The sequence below is a fragment of the Otolemur garnettii genome, unplaced genomic scaffold, assembly GCF_000181295.1.
Source record: "Otolemur garnettii isolate 467f Iridium unplaced genomic scaffold, OtoGar3 scaffold00070, whole genome shotgun sequence".
Taxonomy (NCBI): domain Eukaryota; kingdom Metazoa; phylum Chordata; class Mammalia; order Primates; family Galagidae; genus Otolemur; species Otolemur garnettii.
Genome location: NW_003852465.1, coordinates 7678347 through 7686608, shown reverse-complemented (window position 1 = coordinate 7686608; position 8262 = coordinate 7678347). Strand labels below are relative to the sequence as shown.

The 8262-nt window shown below is 45.2% G+C and overlaps 1 protein-coding gene across 2 annotated transcripts in view; it reads right to left on the bottom strand.

Moving 5' to 3' along the window:
* The window catches only part of PCED1B (PC-esterase domain containing 1B), a 14886-nt gene extending 8532 nt beyond the window's left edge, over positions 1-6354 (bottom strand). The window contains exon 1 of one of the 2 annotated variants that reach the window (XM_003793635.3): positions 6197-6354. The gene's annotated coding sequence lies outside the window, so the exon portion shown is untranslated. Of the gene's footprint in view, positions 1-1587; positions 1636-6196 lie in introns of those variants that run through there. The other variant, XM_023515383.1, reaches the window with a different exon arrangement.
* Between the last annotated feature and the right edge of the window lie 1908 nt (positions 6355-8262).

Here is an 8262-nt window from a genome sequence, read left to right as displayed (position 1 = left end):
ATAAAGTTAATTCCCTTCTAATTGGTACAGATAAAGTATTTTTCACGAACTCACTTCTGTCAGTTACCTATGCCTTAGTATTTGTTCAGTTTTCTAAGTTGAATTTGAACTTGTCAAAAATTAAAAATAATTGCAAAATACCCATCGGAAAGACTGATTCTAATCCACCTGCAATGACCTCATCTTGTAAATAGGCCTCAGCTCTCCAGTCTGTTCAGAGAAATTCGAGTAAAACATTAGAGAACATGCCAGGTGGGTGGCTCACTCCTGTAATCCCAACACTCCGGGAGGCTCAGGCGGTGGACTGCCTGAGCTTACCAGTTCAAGACCAGCCTGAGTAAGAGCAAGACCCCCGTCTCATAGCCTGGCATTGTGGTGGGCGCCTGTAGTCGCAGCTACTGGGGTGGCTGAGGCAAGAGAATCACTTGAGCCCAAGAGTTTGAGGTTGCTGTAAGCTATGATGCCACAGTACTCTTACCAGGGGTGATAAAATGAAACCCTGTCTCAAAAAAAAAAAAAGAGAAAAAAAAAAACTTAAGAGAACACCTAGCTCATAGCCTCTCATAACTACCATGATTCCTTTATCATAAAACCACTTCATATGGCCCATATTTCTAACTTGTTTAAGTAGTCCTTAAACACACTTCAAATCATGCAACATAAACGGAAACTAAAATAATGCTCTTTAACCTGGGCTCCAGGTAATCACAAATTTGCTTATATCTGTATTGTCCTTACCAGGCCATCTTATAGTCGTTAATTCTTTCGAAACCAACTAACTATCAATGGAACAACTTCAAATACTTTGAGTCTGAAAATCACCCCAAGTTTAAAAGTTGTTAAAGCAGCACATGTTTCCCAAAGTAATAGTCTAATATCAAACATTTGCTATGGACCCTAGGAAGAAATGCAGCAAACGTACTTCTGAACCAAGAAGTGGAGGCTCTTAATACCTGCTATGCAAATACCTGCCTTTTAAAAGCAAAAAGCAAACCATGGATCAGTGATTCAAATGCCTTCACTTAAAAAAAAAAAACAAAAAACTTTTGTTTTGCAACAGGATTGCTTAAAGTAAATAATTGCAGCAATTCATCAAAACAGAAATGGAATTTCGATCACGTTCGGTCTGTAGCAAACTCTTACATGATGGTCTTGAGCCACTCTTTAAACTACTTTTGCTAACTTCCTACATCTTCCTCCTCTAACACAAAAAAAGTAGGTGCCTTTTACCTCCAAAAAACAAGGAGCCAGATGGCGGGGATTCTCCCACGGGATAGCTGTGTCCCCCTCCCCCACCCCCACCCCCACCCGGCTGGTTGCCCATAGTTCTGACCCACATTTTCCTCCCCCGTCAAAGAGGGGTAATATCACTTACCTCACCTCACTGAACAACAGTGAAGATGAAAAGAGATCCCGTGTATCAGGGGCCTAGTACAGAGCCTGCCAGACACCAGCGCTCTTTAATGCTTTAGCTCAGCAGAGGCGCCCGTGCGGCGGACTCCAGGGAAAACACGGGCCTGCAGACAGCGCCTCGCTCAGACCTTCCAACCCACAGCCCCCTCTCCTCCAGCAAAAGCCAGGATGTACCTTCTTAGGTAGAAAGTTCCTTTAGCTTCTCTGGGACTTTGTTCCAGGATATCCCCTGGAGAGGGGATAATTAGCATTCGGCCCTTTCTTTACTCCCCTCGGGTCGGCTCCTTCCTTTCAGCATTAAACACATTCTAGTTACTTACTTTAAAAAAGAAAGGAACTTCCTTGACTCCACCTCCAGGACAGTCCTATCTTTCGCCTCTCCTTCAAGGCCACATTTTTTAGAAGCGTTGTTTGCGCTGGCTGTGCCCCGGTCCTCACCTCCCACTCACTCCTCCTTTTACTTTAATTTGGCTTCCACCTGCACCAAACTGAAGACAAGCTTGTCAGCAAATCCCTGAGTTCCCGGTCGCTCCTTGCAGTGGCCGGGTTACGACATCAGGGGCTGAAGGATCCCCTCCGACAAACTGCCCTCGAGCCTGGGGGTCGGAGCCTAGGGTTCCGTCCTTCCCCAGTCTTCCTTGCACGTTTCTCTTCCTCGGGCAGTCCCCCAAATGTTGTTCTTTCCCTAGGCCCACCAAACAGCTCCTTTCTTCTCTCCTACCCTCCTCCTAGGTTCGCTCATTCGCAGAGGTCAGGCAACGAGGCGATGGCCCCTCCCCACTCTCCCCCCCCAGTTTTGGTTTATGCCTGTTTTTCCAGCATAATTATGAATAGCGCCCCCCTCCCTCTAAGAGTAACAATGGACCATCCCCTTATCAATTTCCATTTGTATGTAGATGACTCGGAATTGAGGCAATAAAACCTAGTGCCCCGAGGGGGGGGGCCCTGGAGCCAGCCCCTAACATTAAATCCTGTTCCTCTGCCCTCTAGCCCCAGAGCCCCTGGGCAGATACGGTAACCTCACTGCTCTGAAGAATCCTCAACAAAAGAGGAACAATGCGGGCGGCGCCTGTGGCTCAGTGAGTAGGGTTCCGGCCCCATATACCGAGGGTGGCGGGTTCAAACCCGGCTCCGGCCAAACTGTAACAAAAAAATAGCTGGACACTGGGGTGGGCACACCTGTAGCCCCAGCTACTCGGGAGGCTGAGGCAAGAGAATCGCCTTAGCTCAATAGCTAGAGGTTGCTGTGAGGTGTGACATCACTGCAGGACAAAGTGAGACTCTGTCTCTTAAAAAATAAAAAAAAGGGGAATAATGTTACCCTGGTTTTCTTTACTAGTGAGCAGTTAAATGAGTATATGTAAAATCATTAACATGATGCCACCACATGTTTAAGTGGTTGGTGAATTTAGCTTTTATTTCTTCCTCTAGCCCAGACCTGTCTCCTGAGTTCCAGACTTAGGAGGGGAGAGTAGAGTTCCATAGGGATGTGGGGGTGGGGACCAGCAGGAGTGACAGTTTATGCGGGTCTCTTATCACTTCTCAATGCTCTAGACATCCATTTATCCTCCCATCAAACTGTGCCTGAAATTCCTAAGATTATTTGCTGGTGACTTTTGAACCATCTTCCTCAAGGTAAATACTACATTGATCATCAAAGGGAAAATACTCTCTCCATGAACGTTCAGACAGACGCTGTAGAATTATGCTTGAAACACTAGCTGGGGATACATCACCGAGTGGTTAAAACGATAATAGTTTTTTGTGTGTTTTCTCACATGAACCTTCATCATCTAGGTTTTAGAATTTCATTTTCATGTGACATGTAGCATAACACCAACATTTTGCATTCCATAAACTGCTTCCTATTTTATTTTTAGCCCAGGACCCTTCCTCCTCTGGATCTTCTCAAAGCCTATGGGAGAATCACAGCGTTTGTGCAAGCCCAGAGGCCTTTTTCCTTTCCTTCACTCATCACTGCTTGTTCCCCGAAACCTTTCCACTTAACAGGAATTCTGTTTCTTCTTTAAGACCCACTTTATAAGGTAATTCTGTCAGAAAGCTATATTCTCCCAGACAGAAAAATCTTCCTATTCCATATTTTGTTCTGTTTTGGGTTATAATTAAATGCCCACGTGCCATTGTACCCCAGGGTACTCTACAGGTACCCTAATTCCTAGTTTCCTGATGGCAGAAGTGGGACTCACCCTTCCTTTTCCTCCTCAGGGCCCAGCCCTCTGATGCCTTAGTCAATGTCCACTGAGCATTTGCTGTGCCAGGCCTACTCGGTGGGAACTATTATTACCTCCATGTCGTAGCTGGGTAAACTGAGGCATGGACCAGTTATGCAAATTGCCCAAGACGGCCCAGCTGGTAAATGGCAGAAGTGGTCTGTTATTGAGACTGAATTTTCTGGCTGAGCTTAGGGTTTCGTTTTGTTTATTTAGGAGGAAACGTGGCTCCAGAGCCTGAGCTTTTGACCTCAGCTCTAAATTTTTGTTGAAATTAGGAGAAAATAATCTTATCTAGGAAGAGATACTTGCTCGCAGTTTCCCTCGTCACTCTGTACTTCTCCCACTGTAACGCTCACTCATCTCTGTGCTCCCCTGCTTTTCATCCTTTCACAAGATGAAATACCTCCTAGGCTTCTTTGGGGAGATTCACAAGAGAGCTTTAAAAACGGGGATTATGGCTCGGCGCCTGTGGCTCAAGTAGCTAAGGCGCCAGCCACATACACCTAAGCTGGCGGGTTCAAATCCAGCCCAAGCCCGCCAAAACAACAATGACGGCTGCAACCAAAAAATAGCCTGGCATTGTGGTGGGTGCCTGTGATCCCACCTACTTGGGAGGCTGAAACAGGAGACTTGCTTGAACCCAGGAGTTGGAGGTTGCTGTGAGCTGTGATGCCAAGGCATTCTACCCAGGGGCATAGCTTGAGGCTCTGTCTCAAAAAAATAAATAAATAAAAATTAAAAAAAAAAACGGGTATTATTTTATTGTTGTTACACGTATTATTAACACTGTTGTATCTGAATTCTGCATGCGATAATGTTTCTATGGAAAAGTTTTGAATTTTAAAATGGGATCCTAGGGCCTTGCACAGTGTCTGACGCCTGTAATAGCACTCTGGGAGGCAGAGGTGGGTGGATTTCTTGAGCTCAGGAATTTGAAACCAGCCTAAGCATGAGTGAGACCCTGACTCTAAAAAATAGCCAGGTGTTTTGGCGGGCGCCTGTAGCCCCAGCTATTTGGGAGGCTGAGGCAAGAGGATCATGTGAGCCCAAGAGTTGGAGGTTGTTGTGAGCTATGACAGCACTGCACTCTACCAAGGGCGACAATGTGAGACTCTTATCTCAAAAAGTAAATAAATAAACAAATAAATAAAACAGAATGGGATTCTAAGAGACAGGCTCTTGTCTGCCTTGGTCCCTACCGATGCTGTTCTGTGGAGGGTTCTGGAAGACCTGAGTTCCCATTGCTCTATCTGTTGGCAGGAGGCCTGACACTCCTAGTTACAAGCTTTGTGGCATGGGACTAGAGGAGGGACAGGTCCAGGGGCTGAGGAAGCTGAGGAACTTGCTGGAGAAATGCGTGCCCTGTCCCTCAGGCACACAAACTAATTTCCCACATTATGTTTTTCCCTAAATCCTGGTTTTCCTTATATCAGTGCCAAGGTTCAGCCTACGAGCTAGTCTTCCCACCACCACGTCCAGCAGAGCACCCTCCTTCTTCCTTCTCCTCCAACTCCAAATTTTTATTATTGTTATTATTATTTGTAGAGACAGAGTCTCACTTTGTCCCCCTCAGTAGAGTGCAATGATGTCACAGCTCACAGCAACCTCCAGCTCTTGGGCTTAAGGCGATTCACTTGCCTTAGCCTCCTGAGTAACTGGGACTACAGGCACCTGCCACCATGCTCGGCTATTTTTTTGTTGCAGTTTGGCCAGGCCCAGGGTTTGAACCTGTCACCCTGGGTATATGGGGCTGGCGCGCTACCCACTGAGCCACAGGTGCCGCCCACCTCCAACTCCAAATTTAAGTCAATAGCTCTGCTTAGCCTGCCTGAGAGTTAATTGTGGAAATCAAATGAAATGCTCCGTAAACTCTAGAGATGTTCATGGTTATTCAGCATATGGGGGGGGATGAGCTTGGTGGTTAAGGGAGTATCCCATTAAAGCATTTGACTTATGATTTAGTAATACTGATTTAACTTATTATCTAGCACCACTAATTAGTTCATAACATCATTAAGTATACCCTCCAATAATATTTATCTGCTTATTTCTTTATTCCTCCTAAGAACCCCCAAGCAATAGGTACTCTATTTTCCTCCATTTTACACATTCTGAAATTAAAGTTAAAAGACTGAGTAATCTCCCTGCCCGAGGTCATCCATTTTACAAAAAGGCAGGGCTGGAAGTCAAAGTTGATGCCAAGTCTTTGTGGTAAACCACAACATACAAGATTGCACAGACAACAGATGCCTCGTATCCCTTCTCTAGTTTACAACAAGAGAAGGGGCTGTTTAAATTGGCTGTTTCCTTTCACTGTCCATTTTTAGAAATTTAATACTTTATGATCACTAATACTTTGCTATTACCAAGTCCCAAGTGGCACGGGTACTTCTTAGTACTGTTGAGTTAATGCTGGGTAGGCTGGAGTAGGCCAGGACGATAATTCCCCCCCTATAGTGAGTGCCCAAGAAAAGGCGGCCCCAAGAAAAGCTGATCAGAAATACAGATTGAATGTTTAAAATAAAGTGGCAAAACTGGAAAGTACTTACTCATTGAAGTAAGTGGAGATTTCAAAATGCCTCTCCCATTCGCCTCCAGAGCTCTTCCCTAGACACAATCCTTTCTCTGTTGCTGCCGCAGGTCAGAATGGCCAGGCTGAGAGGCTACAAGGAAAATAAGTTACCCTCTGGGTGCTGCTATGCTCACAAACCTGCGTCTGGGGAGAAGATGCCATTTCCGGTGGCATCTGGGGCAAATGACTCGAGTCAGCATTTACGTTCTTGTTTTAGAAAGAGGAAGAATAATGACCAAAGCTTCAAGACCTTGGCGCATGTGAAAACATGAAGTGGTAAGTAAACACAAAAGACTACCTCTTCCTGGAATCTGGCTCTGAACTTGTTTTTGTTTCACTTTTCTCAGTAATTTGGGTGTAATTTACATTGACTCCTCTTTGATTTAGTTAACAATTCAAACCCTTGGCTTTTTCTTTGAGACAGAGTCTGGCTCTGTTGCCCAGGCTGGAGTACAGTGGCCTCATAATACCTCATCACAACCTCCAAGTCCAGGGTTCAGTCGATCCTCTTGCCCCAGCCTCCCAAGTAGCAGGGACTATAGGCTTGTGCCACCATGCCTGGCTAGTTTTTCTATTTTTAGTAGAGTCTGGGTCTCACTCTTGGTCAGGCTGGTCTCAAACTCCTGACCTCAAAGGATCCTCCTGCCTTAGCCTCCCAGAGTGCTGGGAGTACAGGCGTGAGTTCTTAATGACTCTCTTGCTGGTCCTAGTATGGTGTGGTCATGGCTGAAAATGTATTCTAAGGGGGAAGGAGGAAGGGCAAAGAAAGAGAGGGGGATCTCTGCCTTTCCTAATTCCTCTGTAACAATGGTAATCCTGAACTTCTGTGGGGTGTTACAGTTAACAAAGTCCTCTCTCTGGTCTTCCCACTGGCCTCTTGGTGGAAGAACAGCCCAGCTCACACTAGAGGAAACACCAGTCCTGAGCCTATCTGGGGAACGGCGGGCCTGGCTGCAGCCTCCCTGAAAGAACTTTCTACTTTCTCCCCTACTGTTCCTCTTGAAGAAGGAGGGTAATCCAGGGGCCGTGTGTGCTTAAAAAAAAAAAAAAAAAAAGTCTTCTGATTGATTAAAGATGAGGGCTGACCTTTGTTTTCTTTTGTGTGGAATGATTGGATTTGGGGGAAGAACATTTATCATTTTCCCTCCAAATACCAAGACGAAAGAGAAGGAGGAAATACATCAGGAAAAACAAAAGAGGAAGTGAAGATTTAAAAAAAGGTTTTGTCAAAACAGTGAACCTTTGGTGGGTGTTTTCAACACTTAAGGGTAGAATGTTTTTCCACTGAATTGTATCACTGGGGGCTCAAAACATACCATCCCAAAGGATGATTGTAGGAGACCAGAATATGTCACCCCCAAATATATTTCTCTGGCATATTTTCAGCTGATTATTCTGAGAAACTGCAGATACAGGAGCAGCTCTGAAAAGCTGTCCTTTTGTAGAAGAAATTTATATCTATGAAGAAACCTATGTTAGTGAAAATATCTGTATTGGGAAGTGGGCTGCTGTAGACAGTTTTGCCTAACAAGACAACTTTTAGTAGGCAGCATACATTTCCTCCTCTCACTCTCCCATCATCTGTCACCACCTCCCCCAAAGCCCCAAGTTCCTATTGCTCCGGGTGCCACACTAGGTAAACCTCAGTCCTCTGCAGGGCTCCCTGTGTATGCACGTCATTAACAATGGTTTTTCTCCTGTTAATCTATTTCATGTCAATTTAACTCATACTTCAACCATTTTTTCCTCCCCTATGATATAAGATAACTAACAAACAAGTAACAGAATTCAAAACAGTCCTGAATTCCATGTCCTCCATGCTGGTTTTCTTTTCTTTTCTTTTTTTTGAGACAGTCTCAAGTTGTCGCCCTCAGTAGAGTGCTATGGTGTCACAGCTCACAGCAACCTCCAACTCTCGGGCTTAAGCCATTCTCTTGCTTCAGCTTCCCAAGTAGCTGGGACTACAGGTGCCTGCCACAATGCCTGGCTATTTTTTTGCTGTTGTTGTTTAGCTGACCCAGGCAGGGTTAGAACCCACAGCCT